This window comes from Mauremys reevesii, linkage group 2, assembly GCF_016161935.1.
Source record: "Mauremys reevesii isolate NIE-2019 linkage group 2, ASM1616193v1, whole genome shotgun sequence".
Taxonomy (NCBI): Eukaryota; Metazoa; Chordata; order Testudines; family Geoemydidae; genus Mauremys; species Mauremys reevesii.
The window spans coordinates 267,771,961-267,788,045 of record NC_052624.1 but is presented as its reverse complement, the minus strand read 5'-3'; positions in this window follow the sequence as shown (position 1 = coordinate 267,788,045).

The following is a 16,085-nucleotide window of genomic DNA, read 5'->3' as shown; positions in this document are numbered from 1 at the left end:
CATTTGGGCTAATCATTTCCATGTTGGGAGTCTGCTTCAGGCTGCTTCTTTTTTTCTTAGTTTCAGCTACAATGATTCCAAGAATGAGAAGGTGGGGGGAGGGCATTGATTAGAAGTTAAAAAATTCTGTCTGCCTTTCCTTCAAGAAGCTCTATTGCCTCTGTACTTTTGGAGCAGGGACTTGAAATCTGAGCGGGGCAAGCCTCTGTGTCAGACATATGCCTTTGGCCATCTCCAGGAAAATCTGTCCAAATTCAGCCAAGTTATGTGTTTGAAATATTGCACTTTGCACACGCTCGGTAGAGACGTGCCAGACCACAGCTCAGATGTCCAAAGATTCTGTCCATACTGCAAATATCCCAGTCTGGAGCTGAACAGGCCTTTCCCTGCAGCTGTAGTTCCTGACTGCCCTGGGCGAGGCCAAGGCTGGGCACTAGAACTGACAGCAGGGAGCCTGTGCCTCTGGTGCTCTCAATGCCCCCCACTGACCCCAAGGCAGCATGGAGGAGGATGCTTTCTGGACTAAATGCAGAGGGGACAAGGAGCTTGGGTGAGGGAAAACTGGTGGCAGAGGCTGGTGGGCAGGGAGGAGAAGGGACTAGGATTTGGGATGGGAGGCTGGGACCAGCTTGGTAAAGAGATTAGAACTGCAATTCTGGGGGGAGACTGGGACCTGGGGGCAGGGGATTAGTACGGGATGGGCAAGGAACTGGGAGCCAGGGAGGGAACTGATGAGTGAGGGGAAGAAGACTAGGATTGGAAAAGGAGCCCAGAGAGGGAGATTGGGACTGGGAGCCAGTGGGGATGGGAAGGGTGGGCATGGGGATGACTGGTGGCCGAGGGAGGAGGGAAGAGAGAGAGATCAGACAAGGAGCTGGGAGTGGGGAGCTGGGACAGGCTGGGTAAGGTAACTGGGAACATCATACCAGAGTGGTGCATGGGACTGGGGATGGCTAGAGAAGGAGACTGGGATGAGAATCCTGAGGTGTGTCTATGTGAGGAGAATGGGACTGAGATGAAGAGCCAGGGATGGGGAACAGACATGACTGGGGCAGGGACAGGTTGAGGGGAGAGGCCAGAAAGGGTCGAGATTGGGAGAAATGGGCAGAAAAGTCTCGACCCACAAGAGCACATTCCCCTCCAGAGCCTGGAATGGGACCCAAGATTCCTGAGTCTCTGTTGTAGCAAATATCTGTGAAACTTTCTGTAAAAATGTCTCATCCCTCTGGTGCTGGGAACCTTGTTAACAACCTTCTATTTCTGTCAGTTACTCCATTAGCTGAAGTGCAGAGACCTGTTCCGTGGATCTAAAGGTTCCAACCCTGCTAATGAACCATGTGGGTGTTGCACAAGCAACCTTCATTGTGGCATTTCCTAACTTTTGAGTGCTTGATTTTGCATGTTTAGTCATGTTCTTTTAACATACTGTTTTGGTGTGTAATTGTACTATAAGGTAAACTATAAGTCAAAAGATGAGGATAGGAATTTTATAGATTAAAAAACAAAACAACTGTATGCCAAGGGGAGTTTCTGGTCCTATGGATTTCGAAGTTCTCTGTTTGAATTAGTTGATTGCTGAGCTGCTAGTTAAGTGCTTCAGCACTAGACTGTTAAGCTCTTCCCATTGTAAATGAGCTATAAGCCGCTTGGTTCAAAGCCCAGGCCACCTTTAAGGATTTCAATAAGGACAGTTCTTATACCTTGCTCCAAGAGTCCTGGGGAGTGTTGAGCTTTCCAGACTACCTGCCTTTTGCAGGTCTTATGGCCCTGCCAAGTTCCTAACTGTGGTCAGAGGATGTCTTTTGCCCCCAGACAGTTAGGAAATGCACAGGGAAGCACCAATTAAGAAGGGAAGCAAAGCATTAGGAACTAGAAGCCGGCATTACCTTGCTATAACTTCTTACATTTTCTGGGACTGCCTGGAAACTGGATCAGACCCAAGCACACTATAATGCCTTTAAATGTATGAACTTGTAAGTGCTCCACAGGATCAGCTACGATTCAGTTTCCTTTAAGCCCCTAAAACTTGAAGGAGCTGCTCCTAGCTCCCCAATGCCCTTGAGAAGGTTGGCTCTAAGGGGCAGATACTGTCTTTGTTCACCTTTTTTCCATTTGAGACATTTCTGCATGTAAAGGTATAATACTCAGCAGTTCTACGGTCTCTGTCTAGGCTCTTGTGTCACACCTATCACTGTGGTATCCGAGCACCTTTCCTGTCCTAATGGGTGAAATTCATCCTTCCCACTGCATCGCCCCTGAGTGCTCAAGCTTTCTGGAGGGGGAGTGCAATATGGATGGGGAAATAAAATCCAGCTTCCAAGCCAGGGAGCCCTAACATTGTGGCTGTTATTCCAGCCCACATGGCGGAATGGCAGCAACAGCCCTTCACACCAGTGGCCACTGACTGCGTCCCCTCCCGTCCCACAACCACACTGCCATTTCCCACGCTAGCCTATTCAAAGCCGGCATAGGGACCCTTCTTGAGGGGCATAGGGGCTATACATCTCCTCCCCAGCAAAAGCCACATGCAGCCTCTAGGTGAAAAGTCAGCTGCTTCTGCACAAAAACTCTTCCCATTGTTCTGCGCTCTGCTGTGCACAGTGAGCTGAAACTGTTCATTCAAGTACAGACTATTTCTGAATTTCACATTCGTTTCTCAAAGCATGTTCTACTTGGCTTCCTTATTAGACAAAGAATATTAGCCATATTATATCTGTCACAGATGATAAAACTACATAAATGGCTGAACATAATGCATTCATTGGTTTATGAAGCTAACGTCCCCTAGAGACTGACTGGTTTGGCAAATGGAGCTATGCTTTACCTAAAAAGCATGTGTGGGAATCACCTGGAATCAGACAGGTCTCTCTGAATCTGAGATAACACATAGACATGGTTTTTTTCAGTAAGTTTATATTTGTAGTGTGTTCTGTTTTGCTTCATTCTTCTGAACTTGTACTTTCGTAGAATCATAGAATCATAGAAACTCAGGGTTGGAAGGGACCTCAGGAGGTCATCTAGTCCAACCCCCTGCTCAAAGCAGGACCAAACCCAACTAAATCATCCCAGCCAGGGCTTTGTCAAGCCTGACCTTAAAAACCTCTAAGGAAGGAGATTCCACCACCTCCATAGGTAACCCATTCCCGTTCTTCACCACCCTACTAGTGAAAAAGTTTTTCCTAATGTCCAACCTAAACCTCCCCCTCTGCAACTTGAGACCATTATTCCTTGTTCTGTCATCTTCTACCACTGAGAACAGTCTAGATCCATCCTCTTTGGAACCCCCTTTCAGGTAGTTGAAAGCAGCTATCAAATCCCCCCTCATTCTTCTCTTCTGCAGGCTAAACAATCCCAGTTCCCTCAGCCTCTCTTCATAAGTCATGTGCTCCAGCCCCCTAATCATTTTTGTTGCCCTCCACTGGACTCTCTCCAATTTATCCACATCCTTCTTGTAGTGTGGGGCCCAAAACTGGACACAGTACTCCAAATGAGGCCTCACCAGTGCTGAGTAGAGGGGAATGATCACATCCCTCGATCTGCTGGAAATGCCCCTATTTATACAACCCAAAATGCCATTAGCCTTCTTGGCAACAAGGGCACACTGTTGACTCATATTCAGCTTTTCGTCCACCGTAACCCCTAGGTCCTTTTCTGCAGAACTGCTGCCCAGCCATTCGGTCCCTAGTCTGTAGCAGTTTCATGGGAACCATCATCATAATAAAACATTCAAGTACAAGAAGCAGCAAAATAATACACCAGGAAAACAAGAGGAAACTGGTAATGCACATGTGACAGAAAGCACCGCTGTATTCACACCTTCCACACACTTGTAATAATCTTTGTATAAAATATGCCTTCTGAGGTATCATTTGAAAACTAATAACTTGCTGGTCAATAAAATAATGGTGAAATGTACGTAGCAACATTATATGTAAAGTTAAGAATTCCTTTTTCATGATGCTGTTAGCACATGTGCAAATCTACACAACCCTGACTGGACAAAAGTTGTTAAACAGGTTGGTTCTAAACAAAGGAATGTGTGTTTACCTCAATTTACATATAAGTAGTAAACAAGGTCCTTGAGACAGCATGAGGGGGAAAGGGCAGGAGAAGAGGCAAATCTGCATTTCTGCATACACAGGGGAGAAGAAAAAGGATGGAGCCACCTTCACCACCAGACTGCATGTCACCTTCTTTACAGTTTGAATAAACTTTGCTTTGAGAATCCACTTCAAAGGGTGACTCGACTCTAAAAGTGAGGGGTGAAAACATCTCAAGGCAGCTCTCCACCTCTCTTTATTTCACCTAAGAAGACAAAGGAAGCAGCTCTTTGACTTTGGGGGGAAATCCTGACCTGAGAATTTGGTCAGCCAAGTTGCTGGGAACATGTAGTGGATTTTACCTTGAACCAACTCTCGCTTGTTAGAAAGCATCTTAGCTTTATTTCTCTTGTAACCATTTCTGACTTTAATACCTTATATTCGCACTCACTTAAACTCTCTCTCTTTGCAGTTAACTTGTTTTATTTTTTAATCAACACTAATCTGTTGTTATGTTTAAACGGAACAGGGTGGTAACTCCAGGTAAGACAGCAAACAGGGGCTCTAATATCGGAACTGCCCAGGAGAGGTCTGGACAGTGGAGAACACACCTTTCGGGGACAATTCGGGAGTGGGAGTGTTTTGGAGCCACCTTGCAAGTAGTAACCAAGGCCGGTGGAAGCCAGAGTGTGACTAGAGTGTTGCTGATAGACTGTTGGGGTCAGAGCTGCTGGACCAGGGCTATAGATATACACAGACACGCAAGGTGGGATCCACATGCTGTTAGGCTGTTTATGAGTGGCCCAGGTTGGGAGCTATAACAGCAAAGCATTATGAGGCATCCCAGGGTTACAAGGCAGGAGTGACACAATCTCACACTGCACCCCGCAATAACAGCAAGTCAACAGAAGCCCAGATTTCTCATCCCACCCTCTGCCAAGTAAATACAAATAAATATTTTAAACCCCATTAATTTCCTCAAAATTGCATTATTTCACCTGATTTTTCTAAAATGGCATTTTTACAAACAAAACCTCACACCCACCCACCAAAAAATATCAGATGAAATATTGGTTTGACTGACAGATGGGATAGATACCAAATGTGGATTCCTCATGTACACACATGTTGAGAATGAAGGGTTTTTTTGGAATTTCTTGGTTCATGGGAATTTTAAAATAAAAAATGGAAAGGAGAGAGAATGGTTAGGTGGCGTCATGAAATAATGTCTCATTCAAACTGTTGAAACCTATATGAGAGTACCCAGTAGATAGCTTTCATTGCTGAGTCTAGGATCAGCCGAGTTGGCACCATCTGTGACTGTGTGGAAATGGAAGCTAATGCCTTTCAGGATTAGTTTTTAAACACACACAATGGTGTGAAAGTTTATGTATCTGCAGAGTGGCAGACAGTTATTATTGCATATGCCAGCATACGATTTGTCCAAAACCTTCAACAAAGCCCTCTCTGACAGATACTGATCAGCCTGCGGAGTTTTAAGTGACACAGCAGAGATTTAAAATCAAGGGGTCTGTTCTCTGAGTTATGTATAAGGGAATCATTAGCTGTTATCAGCATGAATCCCCCATTGTATCCAGAGGAGAAAAAATATTATTCGCAGGCCAGGATGTAATTCAATATCCTTGCTGATCCTTCTTCCTGGTGGAAGATTTTCCAGACTGAGTTGTTTACTTAGTACCTCCCTATTTTCCGGTGCACAACTCCAGGGTCTGAACATAATTGAGCTACTGAACAATTCTGCTCTCTGGGCTGGAATTCTGTATAATTTCAGGGGCTGGTAGTATGTCCCTCTCATTCAAATGATATAAAGCTGATATTCTGCTCTCCAAGAAGTCCTGTGCCAGAAAAGCATTCAGCATTGGAGATAGAGAACAAGGTTATCTCTAGCCTGATTCTTGCTTGCAAATTTATACCTGGCTCTGGAAATTTCGACTACACGCATCTGACGAAGTGGGTATTCACCCATGAAACTTCATGCTCCAATATGTTTGTTAGTCTATAAAGTGCCACAGAACTCTTTGCCACTTTTACAGACCCAGACTAACACGGCTACCCCTCTGATCATTATAAAAAGTATAACTTGGCCTGTGCGCCGTGGAAGTTGCCAGAGTGACAAGACCTGGTGCCGATGACGACCATGGCAAGGATGAAAATGATGAGGAGGAAGATAATGACTGACACAGCAGGGTTTCCCAGGAGGAGATGTGAATGGTGCCAGTCTCAGGGCTAAATGCTTTGCATTATTTCTCTATCGGCGGTTGTATTTCAGTGTTTATGGGATTGTTTATCTGCTGAGTGGATTTGTTACTAAAGGGACTTGTGATAAATTGCTGTTGGTTCTTGTGTGATCCTTGGCACTCTTGTTCTAATAACATTGGTGATAAACTGTAGATGCTCAGGACATCAAACCTTAATCAACCACTCCAGTCTAAAAAATTAATCAAACACCAATCCATTAATTAGGCTACATGACTTTTCTCTGTGCAAACAATTGTCGCCAGCTCACCACACAAGCCAGGGAGCATGCTGGTTTCAAAGACAGCCCAGTCTACGCATAAGCTACTTCAATGCTTGTCACTCCAAAGGTGGTTCTCTGGTGGCAGCAAAATGGCAGCAGAGTGTGCAGGGCAGTCTGTGTGTCCACTGCCCATGATCTCCCTGTTCTATGGATTCATTGAGCATATCATTCTCAATGGCTGCTACTCTGGGACCTTTCACTAGTATTTAACACTCCAACAAAACCTTAACAGCCATGAACACAGAGGGACTGGTGAGGTTTGGCTGTACAAGAGTGGAGCAGGATGCATGTAGGCCACACCAACCTGCAGAATTTTGCTCCACTAGGGCTCAGTCCAACCCAGCTCTCAGAGAGGATTATGGGAATGAGGCAGGCTGGACTGGGGCTGATACATCCATGGAGTTACATTTTCACTGGCTGAGCCTCCCACCCTACCCATGGGGAGGCTCACAGCAGCTGCAAACTCTACTGCATCCGACTCTAGTACCACTGCTGAGGCTGAAGTGAGAGATCCCATCTTCCTGACTACTGCAGGGAAATCCTGCAAACATCACTCCGCATACTTGTCAGGCTGTCCACAGCATCTATGATTTGTCCCTGAGAGCAAATTACCATGTGCATTCCCTAAGAGGCCATCTACTGTTTTATTAAAGGGTTTTTAACATTGGTTGTGAGATCAGGAGATTCTGCTCCTCATTGGGGAACAATTCAGCAGCAAAGGCTGGACTAGCAGAAGGATACTAGTTGGGTGACAGCAGAGAAATTACTCTGGTGGTATCTAAAAATGGCTGTATGATGCACTAAGGCCAAGTATCCCTCATTCATTTATCTCACCTCTGTTTAAGAACTACAGCGCGTATATGGGGAAAACATTGCTGGAAATAAAAAAAGTCTAGTGGATTTATTGAGATTATAATAATGGAAAACACAATCCATTGGAAATATGTACAGATATTAATAAGGAACATAATACTCCCATCTATGAAATGGCAAAACGTAATTAACATTTCAGAGCCATTAAATTAATGAGTGCTATTTCTTAAAAATAGCTGTTGAGTAGAAATCTTAATGATCAACAAACCCCATGTTCTCTGTTGCTAATGGAATAGGTCCCCCATCGGCTTGCTGGCAGCAGAGATGAAGGCTATCCCCAAGGCAGTTGCTAGAGATTGAGTGTGTGTGGGGTGTGTGTGTGGGGTGTGGATGTGTAAAAACCTCTACACACAGCTTCATCATTAAAACTCCTCTAGCATGGACAGAAAAGTTATTAACTTCCCAATAAAAATGTTTAAACATCATTAAAAAGTTTCAATTTTATCATAATTCTCCTTAATGGTGCAAATTTCACCACTGGTCCTCAGTCCTGAAATTGCATTTTCAAAGAACTCTGTGCTTTAAGACTCAAATTACCTAATTACCATATTTATTGCTAGATTCTGTTTTCTAATCCCCGATGACTTTGTCAGATATATTTATATTCCCTTCATTTTACTCTTATGCAAGAAGGACATACATTAGTTTGTAAGGGCAGCATGTTGCAGCATGAATTGGATAGGTTGCTGTTATCACACAGTATTAATGCCTAGTTAGTTACTGTTAACTAGAGATTCTGCAGGCTATACACACCCACACATGACAGATTATGACTGCTTTTTCCATTTAAGGATTATCTGTGTTGCATTTACAATATAGTCATAATTGTTAGACATTAAACTTCAAAATTAAACCATCTAATCTCAAGCTGGCAGCCCCGAGAGCAGGTTTATTTCAGGCAGGATTCAAAGAAGAACTTTTCTTCTAGTTCATGACTTCTTCCTTTAATTAAAGCACTGCCACACACACAAGTATAATTCAAGACAAGAGAGGAGATAAAAATATTAATAAGTCTAAACATCCATTTGTGCAGTCCACAAACCGGAAAGTTGGAGGAATAAGACTGATTAAAGAGACACTGTCGGGTATTTTAGATCCCAAAATGTAGGTTTTCTAAAGTGATTTAAAAAAAAAAAGTTATTATTAAACTCTGACTCGACTATGAAAAAGTGATGATATAAAAAGTGGCATATAAGGTTCCATGTTTATTGCCTATCAATAACTTATAGGTTACTTTACAAGTATGAATATGTTTTTTTCAAACAGCTAACCTTATGAACTTAGTCTGCAGTTTGACCCATCAAGATGGGTTCTTATTACAGCTGAGCAGGAAACAGTTTTCCCCTCCTGCAAATTTTTTCAAGATTTCAAACATTTTTCCAGTCCCAAATTCAGATGACAAGTGAAAAATCTTGAAAATGTTCAGAAACTGAGAATTGCATCAAGTCAAGCAAAATGTTTCATTTCCATAATTCAAAAATGTTTTATTTATATTGAGGTTTTTTTACATTTTAAAATATAAATTAACTTTAAATTTCAACCCAAAAAAAGAGATCTTTTTTCATTTCAAAATTTTTTTGAAGTGGGAAATTCATCAAAACAAATCTTTTCCTCAAAATAGTTTCAGATTTGACAAATGAGTCATAAATTAGACAAAGAATTCCCCACCAGCACTAGTTCCTACCTCCTGGCATATAATCCTCACCAGCAGTAACAAACACTTTGTAGGACAGATTATCTTCTCGCTGATCCCTGTGAAATCCCCAGTACTGTCAGTGGGGTTGCACAAATGTAACCGACTGGCACCTGTTAATTTTAATTCTGTTGATATACAGAAAGAAAACAGAATCGTCAACTCTTTGTCTTTGCAACATTGGCTGTGCAGAGCTAACAGAAGTGAAACATTTATTTTAGTCACTAAAAATCAAGACATACAACTCTGAACACATACAGGGACCAGATTAGGCCCCATTTTTACACAGGCATTTTTCAGAGTAGAACCCTACTCAAAACCAGAGGAAGGGCTGAGTTGCAGAATTTGGATCTGAATGCTCCATGAATTCCAGAATACTTAGGACTGGAATTTTGGCTTGGTCCCTGTTGCAGGGCAGAGACCCATCAGGGGACTGTCCTTGGATTCAGGGAAGAATGGCCCAGTGACCAGAGTCAGTAGGACCACCCTCTTTTGCAGGGCTGTAGGGCTTATTGCCAGAGTCAGTAGGACTGCCCCTCAGGTGGGGGCTAGGGCCAAAGGTCAATAGGTCTGCCCTTCTGAGTGGGGCAGTATGTCTAGTGGCCAGGCAGTGGGTTGGCATCTGGGGTAGGGGAACCCTGTTATCCAGGGTCTTCAGAACCCAGAACAGTGCTAACTTAACTGTTTCAGGTGGAGTCAGGAATAAATCAATGGGAACACAGCGCTTCTGGCTGATGAAAGATTGATACAATAAGTGTGCTCTTATATAAAATGACTATTTATTAGATTTGAGCATATACAGACATAAGCAATAGGTTTAGAACATCCCAAATAATTATCTAAAATTGGAGATGGTATCAACTAATTAGCAGCAGGTCAGCGATGGCCGGTCACTTCCCTGCTGGGGAATATGGTATCAGGAAAATGTCTCTCAGGATAGCTTCAGAGAACGGCTCCAAAATATACTATATTATCTAGTCTTTTTATAACTAGCTTTTACAAAACACACAGCTCATAATGACTCCTATTGGGTCATCACTTCTTCTAACTTCAATAAACTACTTATCAACAAAACATTCCTAACAATCTTAGCCATAATAAGCTTTTATACCAAAAGTGCCCATGCTCAAGGTATCCATCCACTTGTTTTCTTTCAGTCCGGTAATTTTTTGAGTCTTTTCTCCCTTCCTCCCTTTCTGATTAGCAGAAACTGCAAGCCTGCAGATAGTATTGGACCTTGCCTCCAAAAGCCCTGCTTGTCCAAATTAACCCTTAACTATGTGGTGTTTTGTTTTATTCTTTAATGGTGGCTGAATGCACACAATATGGTGTGATTAGCTTAATCAAATTCTGGGGTAACACAACCCTCAAATTCAAGATAACAACTCGGGCCCTCCCTACTTCACTGGGTGCCGGCACAGCACCCTATCAGCTATGAGTGTATCGGCCACTGAGTCAGTGGGAGTACACCTCAAACATGCTGACTCTGTTCCCGGTTCTGCAACTGGTTCAATATCTAGCTCCCCTGGGCTACTTCCTACCTTGTCTTCTTGTACTGTAGTCCACAGGTCCTCTGGATCTCTAGAGTTGTTGGCCAGCAAAGTTTTTGACAACCCCTTCTCCTTGTCGGCTTCTGCAGGCAGCCAGGTATTCACCTGGGTCTCGGCGTGCCTGGCCTCCTCAGTCTTGGGCTTTTGCAGCTCCCAGGTGGGAGCCTGCACCATGTGTCCTCTCTTCTCAGTGGTTAGCCCAGACTGAACTGGGCTGCTCCCCTTTATACTTTGGTTCCAGTTGGAGCATGCCCAGAAGGAGCAAGGCTTCTTTACCCCAGAGTATGAGGTTAACCTCTTCCTGTCCAGTGTGGGGCATGCTTAGCCCATCACTGTCCCATATAGAGATAGGGGACAGACACAAAAGCCCAGATCCTCAAAAGATATTTTGATGCCTAACTCCCACTGAAATCCTATAGAACTTTGAGGATCTGGGCCAAAGTTAGGATCAGAATCTGCAACTGCCCAAAAGTTAGTGTTGTTCAGATTTGGGGTTTTGACCTCTGCCTTTCTTATTAAAGACTGATATGAATAGAAATTTGGTTTTTAATAATTACTGAACTAGAAACCATAGATCAGAGATTAACAGGTGTTGAGATGGAAAAGAATACTTAGTACAAATACTGGGAAAATGTAAGAGTGTATAAGCTGTAGGGAGTCCGGTGGCACCTTATAGACTAACAGACATATTGGAGCATAAGCTTTCGTGGGTGAATACCCACTTCGTCAGACTCATGTAATGGAAATTTCCAGAGGCAGGTATAAATATGCGTCTGACGAAGTGGGTATTCACCCACGAAAGCTTATGCTCCAATACATCTGTTAGTCTTAAAGGTGCCACCGGACTCTCTGTTGCTTTTTACAGATCCAGTCTAACACAGCTACCCCTCTGATACTTAAGCTGTAGGAACAGAATGAAAATTTTCTGCTTCATCCAAGGATAGCTCCCTTGGGTATCACTACACAAGAAATCTACTTACTCTCACTACCAGAAATTTCTTCAGATTTTGTATAAGTGAAACCAAGGAGATTTTTTATTATTATTTCAAATGGATGGATACTCATCTTAGGTTTCAATTTTTTGGTTTTAAGGATACAAAAAAATTCTATTAAAAAAAAGCAAAATGTCATTTTTGTACTTGAAAACAGGAGCATTTTGAGTGAAAGCAACGCAAAATGGAGTGGAAGAATCCAAAAATTGTAAGATCAAATCTGTACCTAGCCCAACAGAATCTTAAGACAGGTTATGATTTCCCAGGAAGCCTCTACTTTTATTTAAATTGAATAGAAACACTAACACTTCAGTAGGAGCCATATGCCCATGGGCGCAGATAGCTTTTATTATCATTGTGGCTTTGAGTCCTTAATAAAACAGCAAATCAGCTAATAATTATACTTGCAAATAGAGTCAGGGAGTTGAAGCCCAGAAGGGACCACCTAAATGACATCTATATCAGTTCACGCATTTTTGCTGCTTTGTTAACTTTCCAGACATGCAAATTTCAGGTGCTCTCTTTACTATTTGGTACCAATGTAGCTTCACTGTGCATAAGAACCTGACTTTTTAATGTAAGAAAGAATGCGAGTGGCCTAGTGGGTCAGAATACACTGATGCGCTGAACTGAACAGTGAGATGCAAGAGAACATTTATCCCTTTTTGATATTCAACGATATGGTAGTTACTGAAAACACTGGGCAATGTTTGCTTGGAAAACGCTCTAATACTCAAGTAAGTTTTTACATTCCACATAATTACCCAACTGTGGGGATTTTTTTTTTTAAATCTTGGCAAACTGTAATTTATACTGTTCCTTTTTTCTAGAGACTGTGGCTAGGAGACAAAGGAAAATCCCAGTCATGATGATCCAGCACGTAGTTTTTGTTTGTCTATGTTAAGAAGTGAACCAAAACCCCAGCTTGGTGCTAGATGGGAATGTGCAGCGGGAGTTGCTAACGTTCAAGTGTCAGTGGTAATATCCTGACCATTTGTGGTCACCCCAACACCATTTTTTTTAAAATAAGGGTAGTGGCCTTAATCTCACTGTCCTAGATACATTCTTCAGTTTAATGTCCCTCTGTAGTCTCAGCTGCATGCCATAGCTCTCCACTTGGTCACACTGGTTTTACCTTCCCTGTGTTCCCCTCAACAGAGGATTTATTCTGTCCCAGAAGTGGCTAATTTCAATGGTGGCTCACAGGTTGTTTCCATTATTTGTTGCCATCCCTCCTTCACAGGGGTCTTGGAAGACTTAATTAGCAGTGGGTAAAGTGGCTTGAAAACTTGGATGGAAGATGTTATTGGGGTGAAAAATATTATGATGATGTAAAAGCTGGTCTCCGACAACTGGCAGTAAAGGTAACAAAAATAAAATAGCATTATAGTAAAGGATAAGGAGGTAGAAAAATCCTCAAGCAATAACTGAAATGATTAAAAATACAAATGAAAGTGGAGACAAAAAGATATATAGTACTACCTGTGGTAAACATTGATGTGTCAAGCCCAAAGACCTGAATCAGGATTGGGATCCCATTGCACTCAGCATTGTACAACCATAGATAAATCAATCTCTGTCCCAATAGGTTGACAAAATTAGACCAAGAGTGGGAGGAAGGGGATCAGTGGTGCAAGTAGAATTCATTTCTTATCGGTACGCTGCACCAGCCAAAGGGGGGAGGCACGTGAACCCCCCATGTGACTCCTCACATGATCGCACCCCACCCCGAGCCTGGGGCCCCTTGTTCTTCCCTGCCCCTCCCCATGATCCATCCCACGTTACCTGGGGCAGGGGGAGTGTTCCCAGTGGGTGGACATGGCACAGCTGCTGTGTGGGCTGCTAAGAGAAGAGGAGAGCTTGCTCTCTGGAACAACAGCCAGTCCACGCCTGCTTTGGGAATTGCCAGCAGAAGCGCTTCAAACCAGCTCCCTCTGGTGCAGCTCTACCGCCCTCAGCCCCGCCCCCAGCCCTTTTACCCAGATGCGTCGCCTGAGTCATAGAATCATAGATTATTAGGGTTGGAAGGAACCTCAGGAGGTCATCTAGTCCAACCCCCTGTTCAAAGCACGACCAATCCCCAAATGGCCCCCTCAAGGATTAAACTCACAACCCTGGGTTTAGCAGGCCAATGCTCAAACCACTGAGCTATCCCTCCCCCCTACAAGTCCTGTCTGGGGGGTGTGTACAGCAGCCCCGCCGGAGGGCAGGGCTAGGGGAGTGGGGTTGGAGGTGGTACAGCTGCACCAGAGGGGCTGCCAGCGTGGGGTTCTGCTTCTTTCACCACTGTGGTTCCCGGCAGAGCCAGGAACCGCAGGGTCTCCTGGGAACCTCAGCGGCAAAAGGAGCGGAACATGGGACCACCAGGTGGCCACGCACTGGCAGCTCTCCGGCGGTGGTGCCGCTGTACTGCCCCCAGCCCTGCTGTACAGACCCCGGACAGGAGACGCAGGCATGCAGCTGTGTGGGAGGGCTGGGGGCAGTACAGCCACGCTGGAGGAGCTCCTGGCCTGGCAGGCCCATGTTCTGCTCCTCTTGTGGCTTTCCGGTATGCCCTACTGGCTATAAATATCTCACTGGTACAGCAGACCAGACCGTACTGCCCTACTTGCACCACTGAAGGGGATACAGCATACAAGCAAATTAATTTGGGGGCAGATCCTCAGCTGGTCTCAGCAGCAGCTTCCCCCATGGAAGCAGCTTTGTTTTTTATGTAGGGGTAGAGGCAAGGTGAGCAATGGCAGGAATGGGGAAGTCCTTTGCTTCCGGGACCCAGCCCTCCGCCTCAAACTCATTTGTGTCAGTAAGCAAGAGCTTGTTGTAGGGGATCTCGTCCAATTAAACTTTATTGACAACACTCTCAATTACCTGGACTAAGACAATGCAGTTACACAGGTAGATAATATTACACAAATACACTGATGTCCAAGAGTTCCTGTGTAACGACTCTGTAGCGCTGTTTAAAAAATAAAATCACCATGTTATGTCTTTATGATTAACATGAAGCAGCTACCAGACTTCAGATCTAAACAGAATACAGCTTTTTATATTGCTTTAGTGTTTGCTTTGTGCAATAAAATTCCTTTTCAGGGTACTAGATGGTTTCCTACTTGACAACCGTGCGCACGGTGGCAGCGTTTTGCTGAGTCACACATCCACCGCTTCATAGAGTCGACGTTTGTGATTATTACTTCTCCAATTGGTATGTAATCTTTACAACCTCACTATAAATCATCATTACATTAAGAGTTTTGCCAGGCTAGGTTATAGTATCTGAAAACTCAAGCAAGATGCAGCTCAGAATGGAATTGTCAGAGGAAATTCAAACCATTACAGAGAGCTCTTCCAGCTTGTGGCTATAGCTCTGCATGTACTGGCCGTACGGCTAAAGCCCAGATTTAAAGACAGACAGACATGGAAATGTTGACCCCTGCCCATTTTAGCCAGCTTGCATAGAACAAAACACTCTTCTCAAAAAACAGGCTGCAATTTACCCTGAAAAAAAAATCTTACTATGAACAGTTTCACTTTGGAATGCAACACTACCACAATTAGAGTGACTAGATGTCCTGATATTAGGGGCTTTGTCTTACATGAGCAATTATTACCCTCCCTTCTCCCCAAACAGAAAGTACCCCAATTTTTCACAGTTCTGAGGCTCTACCACTTAACCCAGTCCTTAGTAACTTCTACAAGTGGTTGGGAACCTTACTACTAGTTCTTACACCAGATCTAAGGCTTACCCCTAGTCCTGCTCATCAGCAATATCGGTGGTCATGGTCACTGAACGGAAACAAGCTAATCAGCTGTATCTTTAAACATTACATAGAGACAGACCAAATAGTACCTGAAACTTTTTAGGCAGAAACCACACCCCCAGATAGAACACCTTCTCTTGCTAAGCAGGGGTTGATAACACTTTGGTTTAGGGTGAAACCTCAGTCAGGGCATGAAAAGTACAGTTCTGCTGCTCTTTACTCTTACAATAAGGGTAACAACATTTCATTACCCCTGCATTCAAATTTACAGATTTGATTACAGCTTACCGTATGTTAAAAATTATCTAAAACACAGCTTAATAAAGAAGTTTCTACTCATCTGGGCATCATGCTTAAATTATCCCAAAGTAGCAAGTTTGGTTTAAAAAGTCATAAAATGGATATAATACATGATCTGCACTATCCCAAATTAGGGGTAATACATTTAACAGTACAGTTTAAATATCAGTATTCAAATACTCAGGTACATCACTCATGGGAAATTATGCTAGGAATAGCTCGTGGAAAAAAAATTCAGTAATGAATGCAGATTGTCCCTCAGTAATTGACAATTTTGTGTAGATGGTCTCTGAGCAAAAACAGTCCACTACAGGAGTATTTTGGCTATTGTTCTGCCTTT